This window comes from Canis aureus, chromosome 20 (assembly GCF_053574225.1).
Source record: "Canis aureus isolate CA01 chromosome 20, VMU_Caureus_v.1.0, whole genome shotgun sequence".
NCBI classification, from domain to species: Eukaryota; Metazoa; Chordata; class Mammalia; order Carnivora; family Canidae; genus Canis; species Canis aureus.
Window position 1 is genome coordinate 43475864 of NC_135630.1, and position 12328 is coordinate 43488191.

The following is a 12328-nucleotide window of genomic DNA, read 5'->3' on the forward strand; positions in this document are numbered from 1 at the left end:
ACGATTCTTCAATATTGGTGTTGCTATTATTGCTATTATTTTACTATTACTCTGATTATCATTGTTACAAGTTTTGATTGAAAAGAACAAAACGGGGGCACCTGGGTGGCTTAGCAGTTGAGCGCCTGCCTCAAGGTCATGATCCTGGGGTCCTGGGATCGAGTACTGCATCAGGCTTCCTGCAAGGAGCCTGCTCCTCCCTCTGCCTGTGTCTCTGTCTCTTTCTCTCTGTGTCTCTTGTGAATAAATAAATAAAAATCTTTTTAAAAAGAGCAAAACAAAAACACATAACAAAAGAAAAAGAGTCCAACTTCAAGGGTGGTACTGAGTAAAGATGTACTTGGGTGAGGGGCATCCTGGAAGAAAACCGTATACCACCCCAGCTACCTGCACCACTCGTCTGACATCCCCTTCTCCAGTGTATCGTCCAGTAGTCCCACTTCAGGACCAATCCCTCTGGCTCTCTGGAAAGGCCTGCCCACACCTGCATGCATCTTCTCTCCTTTAGCTTCCTCTCTTTAGCACCTGCCTCCCTGTTCTTTTCAGTTTCATTTTACTTACTCTTTGACTCATTGATAACTTCACATGGTACAAAAGTTTAAATATACAAAAAAGTAACAATAATATACCTTTCTCCCACTTCTATCCTCTATATCCAGATCCCCAAAAGCAACCACAGTAACTGGGGATATTCTATGTATACACACACACACACACACACACACACACACACACACCTATTTTCCTTTAGAAATCCCCGATAACTTTGTTTTTTCATTTAACAAAACAGAGTTTATATTGTACTGGTGCCTTAAAAATTGCCTGATTCACTGTAACAGCCACATTACTTTCCATAAGTGGATAAACCATAATTTATTTATCTAATCTCCTTTAGATTGTTTCAACATTTTATTATTGTAAATAATGCTATAATAAGTAACTATGTTCATATAGTGTGTATATCATTTCAGTATTTTATTATAAATTATAAGATTGTTTCAATATTTTAGTATCATAAATAATGCTACAATAAGTTACAATGTAATTATATAATCTTACACATCTGTGAGATAAACTCCTAGAAATTTAATAATTGGATCAAAGGGTAGTTGCATTTTTAATTTTTGTAGATGTGGCCAAATTACTCTCCATGAAGGTTTTGCTAATATAGGATCCCACTAGTAATGTAAGAGAGTATTTGTTTCCCCACACACACTCAACCCACGTAGGTTGTGTTAAATTATATGACCTTTTCCTTAGGCAAAGCAATCTCAACCTATTCAATACTCCATCTCTCTGATCATATGTTATTATGAAAAAAAATGTTTTTTATCTCTTCCACATTCTCCCACAGTGGACTCTTTGCAATGTACCTATGGTATCTAGGTCCATAGTCTCAGACCATTGATCCTTGTTTTCTTCCTCTATGCTTGTGAAGATCTCCTCCATGATGCCTTTGGGACCTGCATGGTCTAGGTCAACCCAGTTGGTGCTGGGAAACCTTAAACTGACCTGGGAGCAAATGGCTTGGGGTAGAGACTCCTGTCCCCCACCCTGAATCTGAAGCACCTGCAAAGGAGGCAGAGGATGGCCTTACCAAATATATTTCCCTGGTATCTTAGCCAGATACCATTGACTAAATCATGGCATCTTTCTAAATGGGAATATCAAATATCCCTGAAAAATGGGCGACTTCATGAATCAACATGGATGAACCTCATGGATATATGCCAAACATAAAAGCAAACCAGATAAAATACCTGCCACATTATACTGTGTCTATTAAGTACTAAAATGAGCAATTGATGTAAAGTTTACTGATATTTACATATATGGTAAAACTATGCAAATTGCAAGAGAAAAATAAATACAAAATTCAGGATCATGGTATTCCGGGGGCAAGAGGAGCAGACAGGATGATCTGACCAGGTGTTTCACCCATGTCAGTGATAATCTTTGGCTTAATTTGTGGGTTCCTGGGTGTCGTGTCCATTTTATTCCCCCTCTTAACTTCTATGCTACATATATACATATATATGCTACATATATAAGATATGGATATTTCATAATTTTTAATGGAAAGTTAAAGAAGCATAAATTAGGTGGTCATGACATATTAAATACGGGAAAACATAACAAAATAATGTGTACATTATTATCCTGCCTCAAACAGGACATACACACACACATATACATTCTAGATGGATATTGACCACAGTGACAATAATGGGTATCTAGCTGTGAAATTATAATATTTTAAGACTCTTTATATTTTTTCTGGTACATATTTCCCAATTTTTCAGCACTAAACATTTTTTCCCTTTTGCAATGAGACAGATTTTAATGTACCAAGTGCCACTACTAAGTATTTAATAATAGCTAACACTTACTGAGCTCACTCCATGCCAGGTTCTGTGTCAAGAGCATTACAAATACTTTCTTATTCAGTCCTCATGAAAAGTCAAGGTAATTGGCAATAATATCCCCATTCCACTTAGGAGAAAATAGAAGGGCTCACAGGTTAAGTAACTTGCTAACAGATACGCAGATAGTCAGTGCCAGGGCCAGGACTCAACTCAGTCTGTCTTCCTGTCAAGCATGTGCTCCTGGCCAAACTGTCATGCAATGCTCACTGGCCCAGGGAAGCCCAAAGGAGCCATACAGTATCAACAACCTCACCTTACTTTTCAAGCTAATAAGCTAGCCTGTTATTTTTTCATGGATATTGGCAAAAGGCACAAGATGTATAGGTCAGAGACCAAAGCCTTTGGCAGTTGCAACCAGGAAAACATGAACATTCTGTTGGTTTGTGTCTGTTTCTCATGCACCCCAAGTCCCATGGGGTGACACAGGTGGGCCTAGATGAATGCCTGCATGCATGGTCATCATTGCCCCAAGAAAGGAGCTCTAAACCTGGGGGATCCACCGCCTTGGCAGTAAGTGGAAGCAACCTGCTCTTTGAGACAGAGGTTATCTCATATCCCAAGTTGCTTGATGCCAACACAATCCTGAGAAATGTCTCAAGAAAAGATCATTCGGGGTCTTGAATTTGGGGCATACCAAGCAGGAAGGTACGAGTCCTATGGCAGATTGCCGTATTAACCTATTGTTAAGACTCTCTGAGCTGCAAATCACAGAAATCTGGCTTAAACTTGTTTAAGCAAAACAAAAAGATGGAGAAAAACCTGTTGACTTAAAACTCCTCTTTTTTTTTTCTCTCTCTCTCTCTCTCTCACTTCCTTTCCTCTATGCTGTTCCCACTCACTGACAGGCACTTTCCTTGTTATCACTGGATGGCTACCTGTAACATCACCCCCAAACCAGAACATGCCTTGTTCCAGCCCTTCTAAGAGAAAACTTAGAATCAAGCCTCAGTGGCTATGTTTAATCTGCATTGGGTCCCATGTCCATTCTAAATCAATTAGGTGAAACACTGCCCTGAATGTCCATTCTTGGGTCCCTTGCCCTCTTCGAGAGCCAACAGTGGGATCAGTCCCACCCTAATCATCTGGACCAAGAGTGGGACTTTTCCCCACAGAAAATCGGAGTCCTGTTAACAGCAGACAAAGGAGTGGATACTCTGCAGACAAAATGCACAAATTGTCCAGGAATGGGCTATCTCTAATGAAACATCACATGTAAGAGACAGCTAATTGCATTCACAAGATGAAATAAAGGTACTCTGATAAAATTTGCAAGTCTCCACAGATCTCAGGGGTACTTCTGTTAGGAATGGTTCCCAACTACTGGTACTCCCCAGGACTTCTGACATTTGAATGAATTATCCGAAGGTTGTAGCAGCTTGACTGCACCCAAATGCAGTGTGCATGGGGATTTGCCAATACAGATGGGAGAAAAAAATAAAAAGAATGAAGAAACTATTCCAGGCTAATTGGTTTATAATTGATTCCAGAGCTCTGCTTCAGCCTGATGCATCTTCTCAACCCTCCTACAAGGAAAAACCAGGAATAGTGTTCCAATATGACCATACTCACGGGGAAAAAAAATCAATCTGAAGAAAAATTATCTAAGTACCCACTGTTGCTTTTGTTAGAACACAGTATTTTTGTTGTAAGCGGGGTATACCCTTATCATGGCTTAGCTATCCTCAGCTAGAAGTAACCAAATCAAAAAGATTGTACCACTCCCATTGCTAGGACTGAGTTGAGGTTCTCCAAGGAGTAATGACAGTTGTCCACTTGACAGTTGTCCAGTTTCTCCTTCATGGCTACTGCTGCCACCATGATCCCATTTTCAATAAAGTAACACCTAAATTTGTTATAACTGGAATGATGGCAGATGAGAGCCACTCACTCAGAGTGCCCCACCTCACAGACGGTATAAGGACTAAGGATATTGCACATAGGTACAGCCTTTCCTATGAAGATGTCCTCAATAACGGTCTATTCAGTAGACTATAGAGCAGATAATGGGGCAGAAAATCTATAAATACATGAGATGCACATGAGGACATGGTGGGCACCCCAAAAATAGTTGTTAGTTGGAGCTAAATTCAATAGCAGAACAGCCCGGCTTTCTCATCTCTACCACCCAATGCTACTTCTCCAACTTCTGCCAACCCAGCAAGTGAAAAATGCAAATATTGTCGTTTGAAGAAATGAACTTTCATAATTAAAGAGAATGTGTTGGCTAGAGAAAACTCATCACAGACCTCAAAAGTAAGTCATTATTGCCTGCTCAGGATTCTGAGTCTCCCCTCCTTGCTTTCCCAGCTTCTGAAGCCTAACAAAATCCATGTCCTTATGCCCAGCTCTTCAATCTTTATTCTCAGGGATGCTCTTTCTAAAGAAATCTCATCCTAGACCAATAGTTACTAGAGGGCAAGGAGCATGTACTTCTTATCTATTGCTACATAACTAATAATCCCCAAGCTTAGCAGTTTAAAACCGAACATATTTATGATCTGTAGTTTCTGAGGGTCAGGAATCTAGGTGGCATAACTGGGTGTCTCTGGGGAAGAAACAGCTCACAGCTGCAATCAAGGTGTCAACCAGGGCTGAAGCATCTAAAGATCCAACATGGGAAGAAGCCACACTCTCCTCCATAGCTATTGGCCAGAGACATCAGTTCCTTTCCATATTGGACCTATTTATGGGGCAGCTTGTGACATGGCAGCCGGCTTCCCTTAAAATAAGCCAGAAGAGTGAATGGAGAGAGCAAGATGGAAGTCACAGTCTTCTTTAACCTGATATAGGAAGTGGCATCCCATCACTTCTAAAGTTGTTTTGTTTTGTTTTTAGCTCAAAGTGAGTCACTAGGTCCGGTCCATACTCAAATGGAGAGGACGTGGTCATAAGTACCATGATGTAGGGATCACTGAGGCCTTCTTAGAGGCTTCTTACCACCTACCACACCTCAGTTATGTGGATATGCCCCACACCTAATAGAGAGCTAGGCAAATAGTTGGTTCAACAATATTTGCTACACCATAATTAGTCCAGTCCAAAAGACTCACGCCAAGTAGAGTAAGATACAAGGAATAGACAAAGAATGGTGTGGTGGTGAAGTACATATGAATTTTACTCTACAATTCAAGTGTACAAGAATTATAATATTTTCTATACTAAATTAAACTTTGAGTCCTCTTCCTGCCTGGATGGCAAAAATGTAGTCTCAGTCCATGGGACTGACTCCACTTCCCATTTGTGCAGGGTAGTTTTTCAGCTCAAAAGAGAGTATTTAGTGCCAAGGCCATGGGGGAGGGGAGAGAAGCTACAACATCTCATGGTCCTTGAGTTACATGTGTTGGAGGAAATGTGCCTCACCCCATTTGCTCCTCAGTCACTTGTGCACATCCTGAGATTCTTGTCATGTGTCCCCTATGGTGCTACACTTCCCTATTCCACTTATGACCCATTGTGAAGTTTCTGAGCCAGAATAGGACACAAGATTCTCAATCAGGCTCTCTGTGGGCTATCTTGTTAGATATCTTGCTCACACATCCCTCATCTAAGCTCTGTGGACTCCCAGGACCATGGTCACAAAGTCTGTGGAACCCCTCTGCTCATCAGCCCCTTCTAATTCTCTGCAGCAAAATGGGCTCCTAGGTCCTGCCTTTGAATTAGGGTGTACAGCTGTCTTCTCAGACATGCTAACTTTTCTGCTCTCATTGCCACCCATCTCCTATTCCCTCTCAGCCCAACCCTCAGGCCAGAAGACACTGTTCTACGTGTTGTATAGGGCAACATAGGGAAGACTCTCTTCTGTGTTAACCTTGGGCATTTTCTCTCAGAGGCGGTTTCACTTCCTCTATCTTCACACTTTCCTATAATCCCCCTACCCTACCCAGGGCATTTTAGCCCTCCTTCCATATGGGTCAGTGTTCAGAAACATAAAGTCAGTGACTGGCAGGCTACCTCACCTTTTCAAACACTTTCCTGAGGCAGCAATCAAGGAATGGTATCTGGTTTGCACAGGAAGACGAGAGAAGGGAAACGGAGGGAATTTTTTTATTGATGAGCCTTTTTTTATTTTTTTAATTTTTTTATTTATTTATGATAGTCACAGAGAGAGAGAGGCAGAGACATAGGCAGAAGGAGAAGCAGGCTCCATGCACCGGGAGCCCGATGTGGGATTCGATCCTGGGTCTCCAGGATCGCGCCCTGGGCCAAAGGCAGGCGCCAAACCGCTGCGCCACCCAGGGATCCCTTGATGAGCCTTTTTATTTATTTTTAAGATTTTTATTTATTTATTCATGAGAGATGCAGAGGGAGAGTCAGAGACATAGGCAAAGGAGGAACAAGGCTCTCTGTGAAGAGCCCGATGCGAGACTTGATCTCAGGACCCCAGGATCATGACCTGAGCCAGAGGCAGATGGTCATGCTGAGCGGTCAATCACTGAGTGACTCAAGTGCCCCTGATGAGCCTTTTTAAAACATTGCTTTCCACAAAGACGAATAGCTTGCACCATCCAGAGACCTAGAAAATATTAGTCTCTGAAAAAGAAAGGAGCAGAGTCAGGAAGCCAAAGGGCACACAGAGGTAAAAGCATTATTAGTTGCATGGACTGATGGGAAACTGAGAAAGGAAAGTATGCTCATCTCTCCGGTAGATGACTTCTTCAGTCCTCTTTCTGCTGGCTCTCTTGGTCTCACTCCACATGGGCTTCTGACCCACTGCCTTTGACCACTCTTGCAATCAGAAAGAAGCTCCTGGAGCCTGGCATCTCTTGAGCTTTTTACTATTTGGACACACTCTACTTGTCCACATAGTGGAGGTACACAACCTCCAGTTGTCCACATAGATTCATGCCTCTCAGGAAGTAGATGGCCCTCTAGACCATCTGGGAATGGTCTGGGAATCTCATGAGGTGACAGGCACAGTATTATTAATAAAGAAATAGTATCCTAAAATTATTTTAAAACCCAGGACTTAGGGATCCCTGGGTGGCGCAGCAGTTTAGCGCCTGCCTTTGGCCCAGGGCGCGATCCTGGAGACCTGGGATCGAATCCCATGTTGGGCTCCCGGTGCATGGAACCTGCTTCTCCCTCTGCCTGTGTCTCTGCTTCTCTCTGTGTCCCTCATGAATAAATAAATAAAATCTTAAAAAAAAAAACCCAGGACTTATATTACTAAACTACTTTATTGTCTTCAAGTTTCTCCTTAATTCTCACATCCAAAAGTTAGCTGTTACTAATTATATAATTGATTAATTGAGACCAGCAAGACAGGGATTCAAGACATGGACTCAGATATTCTTATGCTATAATCAAGGATTCTTGAATTAAATTATGGCAAATGAGTCTTTGCAAGTAAAAAAGAACAAAAAGTTGAATAATTCTTTGGACTAGTATGAGCAGTCAGTGTACTTCATTGATGTACATTCATTTTCTGTACTTTGTTTCAAATATTAAGAAAAGTGGTAGCAGTAGGGAGATTAGAATGTTCTCCTGTGATTTCTGTTTGCTTGTTTTCTGTTTTTATGAAAAAAAGGTAACTGGAGGTATCAAAGAAAAAATTTTAAGGTATTTTTGTGGTTGATTTGTTCATCTGAGAATTACTGCCAATTAGCTCAATTGTTAGAGCATCTTGAGAGCAAATATTCAAAAGCCAGGTGGAGGCAATCAGCATGGTCTGCCCAAGACAGCAGGGGCAGCAGCTCAGTAAGGAATTTTCTTCTGCCATAAGTAAATCAATTCATCACCAGTATTGGGTTAATTGTGGGTAGGCATTGTTATTTAGTTCTCAGAGGGCATTTCTGGCCAAGCCCCCTTCTTCTGTGGCTGAATCCCTTCTGAGGAATTCTGTATAGAAAGATGGAACTGCTCATCAGAGGGACTTTCACGCTGACCAGGGGTTCTCCTAGTTGGAGCCAACAATGCTTTTGCAACTAGTCCAACAGCCTTAAACATACCATACATTGTCTGAAGACAGAGTATTAACATTTCTTCACATTAGGCTGATTTCTCAATTGTATATGGATGCTATTATGAATTGATAAAATAACATTTGGATAAAAACATTTTTGAGTTCATAATAGTTTTTGTCTTTGTGTACTATTGTAATAAAAAGTTACTATTACTAGAAAAGTACAATTTTTATCCTTTGAGGAGTCAACAGTAATATTTTGCATTAAAAAGGGATTTTGATGCTCTAAATTGTTGGAAATCATTGATACAAATTACCCAGATGATCCATGCTCACACATTCTGGAAGCAAAATGACTGAAACTGATCCTGGAATACTGCCCAAGACGATTTATGGATTAATATAATCCCTATCAAAAGCCTCACTGGCTATTTTTTCAGAAATTGACAGGGTTACCATAAAATTCACATGGAAATGTAAGAAACCCAAAATAGCCCAAACAGTCTTGAAAAAGAAGAACAAAGTTGAAGGGCTCACACTTCCCAATTACAAAATCCATTACAAAACTTCAGTAATCAAGACAATGTGGTACTGGCATAAGGATAGACATATGGATCAATGGAATAAAACTGAGAATCGATTAATAAACCCTGAAATTTACAGCTGACTGATTTTTCAGTGAGAGTGTAAAGATATTAATTGGAGGAAATAATAGTCTTTTCAACAAATAGTGTCACATGCAAAAGAAGAAAGTGGATCCCAACCTCACACTACATACAAAAATTAACTCAAAATGGATGATAGACCTCAATGTAAAAATTAAAACTGTAACACTCTTAGAAAAAAGAAAACATGAGGGATCCCTGGGTGGCGCAGCAGTTTGGCGCCTGCCTTTGGCCCAGGGTGCGATCCTGGAGACCCGGGATCGAATCCCACATCAGGCTCCCGGTGCATGGAGCCTGCTTCTCCCTCTGCCTGTGTCTCTGCCTCTCTCTCTCTCTCTCTGTGACTATCATAAATTAAAAAAAAAAAAAAAAACATGATAGTAAATCTTTGGATTAGGCAATGGTTTCTTTGATAGGGCACCAAAAGCACAAGTGACAAAATAAAAAATAGATAAGTAGGACATCAACAAAATTAAAAGCTTTTTCTGCTTATAACAATACCATCAAGAAGTGAAAAGACAACCCACAGCATGGGGGGACATATTTGCAAATCAGATAAGAGACTAGAATCTATGATATGTAAAGAATTCTTACAACTCAAGAATAAAAAGTCAAATAATCCAATTTAAAAATGAGTGGAGTATTTTATAGACATTTCTCCAAAGATAATGTACAACTGGCAGATAAACACATGAAAAGATCAACATCATTTATCATGAGGGAAATTCAAATCAAAACTACAATGAAATACCAATTTATACCCACTGAGATGACTAGAATTCTAAAAGGCAATAATAAGTGTTAGTAAGAATGTGGAAAAGCTTTGTAAAACAGTGCCAATTCCTCAAAAATGTTAAGCATATAGTTATTGTATGAATTAACAAGTTCACACCTAAGTATATACCCAAGAGAATTGAAAACTTATGATCACACAAAACCTGTACACAACCCTTCATAGCAGCATTATCCATAGTAGCTCAAAAGTGGAAACAACCGAAATATTCATCATCTGATAAATAAAATATGCTATATCCACACAATGGAATATTATTTGTGGATAATATTATTTGTGACAAAAGTGAAGTATTGATACATGCTACAACCTGGATGAACCTTGAAAATAATACACTAAGTGAAAGAAACCAGTCACAAAAGGCCGCATATGGCATTATTCCATTTATAGGAAATGTTAAAAATAGGAAAACCCATAGAAATAGATAGTAAGTTAGTGGTTGCCAGGGGCTGGGAGCTGACTGCTAATGGAGATGTCTCCTGGGGTGATAAAAATATTCTGAAATATGATAATGTAATGATTGCACGATTCTGTAAATATACCACAAACCACTGAGTTGTGCAGAGGTGGACAGTTTCTTATAAAAGGGCCAAATATTAAATATTGCAGGCCTTGTGGGTCATACAGTCTTTGTTATAACTACTCATCTCTGCCATTGCAGAGCAAAAGCAACCATGGGCTGTGTGTAAATGAATGGGGTGATTGTGCTCTAAGAAAACTTTATTTGAAAAAAAAAAAAAAAAAGCAGCAATCATCAGCTCACAGATGTAGCTTGCCATTCCTTATTCTAGATGGTAAACTCTTTAAGGCAGGGGCCATGCTTTATTTTTCTCTAGGTCCACTGAGAGAATAGAAGGTACTTAATACATACTTACCTGAACTGAACAAGAATGCCCTTGCACCGTTTCCCTTCCATGAACAAAGGGGGTTGCTAGCATTTCTTATCCCGCTTGGCTTCTGGTAGCACATGGAGATGTAATAACCAGCTATTCTCTGTGAAAGAAGTACTGCAGCCTACAGATAACTGGCCCAAGATTGAAAAGAAAGGGATGGAAATAGGATAAAAGCAAATACTAACCATGTGATGAAGATTAAAATATGCAACCCATTTAACACTTGAGTAAAATGCACCTAGAGCATTTCTAGAGCAATAGCACTGGCCTAAATGTCTGCCTAGAGCCACAATTTAGTGTAGATCCATGCATCTCTAGCATGTCTATCACACTAAATTGAAATAGAGATTGTGGTTCTCTTCCAAGAAAGGACTTTGACCCATTGTTCTAAATCTAGCTAAGGCTCTGTTTCAGTCTTTACCTGGGAAGCCTACTTGCAACATTTATCCAACTTCTCCAAGGAGGAAGCAGGGCAAATGCATTACATTTGCCATCCTGACTTAATGGGGTTGCTTCAAACTGGGGAGGTCCCCAAACAATTTGCTCCAGCACAGGCTAAGAAGAGAGAGGGAGCAGTATGGTTGTGTTCCATTAAGGGCAGTAAGAGAAAATAAGGGCATGTTTTCCCTCTGGGTTTTCCCAGTGACGAATGAGGAGGATGCTGCATTGATCATCTCCGTTCCTCTGCATTCATAGGTCTCAGCACTCTCCAAATAACACAGCCCTGCTGTGCTCTCTTTGGGAAGACACCACTGAGTGAGCCGTAAGAACAAGCTTTGAGCTATCTCCCTGTGTTGGGGATAGATGCAAGTCACCCTCACCCTCTGATCTATTTAGAACTAGTGACCTCAATTCAGTGGCTTATTGTAGATATAGTCCAAGACAATTAAGAATAAATACTAATTTCTATATTACTGTCTTACAATTGTTTGATATTCAAGTAGAGAATACACTGAGGATAAATTAAAGAATGTATTAAGGAATCTTCTGTGTCACAGAACATGTCAGACAGAAATGGTATTATAAGCTGTGCTTCTGGTTTTGCACAGGGCTAATTTGCATGTTTGTTATGCTAGAAAAAACAATATTGATATTTGGAAGGTACAAGTATTCAACATATTGATCTGTGTGTCTTTTATGTCTTTTCAAGTTTAAGCAGGTGTGTTAGGCACTGAGCTAGAAGGGATAAAAGAAGTATCTGATGTCTCCTCAAAGCCCTGTGGGAACCAGGATAAATGAGTATTGCTGACTTGGTCACAAGTCGACAATTGGAACCAATCGTCTGTCTTAACTCAAGACAAGCACACATAACCCATAATAATTCTGCATGGCTGTGATGCTCTGAAATGACCAGCCTGGCCCCTTGCTACATCCTAATGGCAGGCATTTCAGAAACTGGTACTCAGGGTACCAGGTCAGGAGAAGTTATGGACAATAAAGGTGGAGCCTCCCCCATTGAAAATGTGAAGTGGTTTACAAGCATTTTTACTTACAGAATTTCTACCTTGCAATAAAAGTGCATGGCATTTTGTGAATTTTACCCCCATAAATTAAAAACAAAACAAAACATAAGACTGTGTCATTAGGGCAGTTGCAGATGCCAATTAACTGAACTGAGCTGAGAAACTTGAACAGTATGTTATTAGATC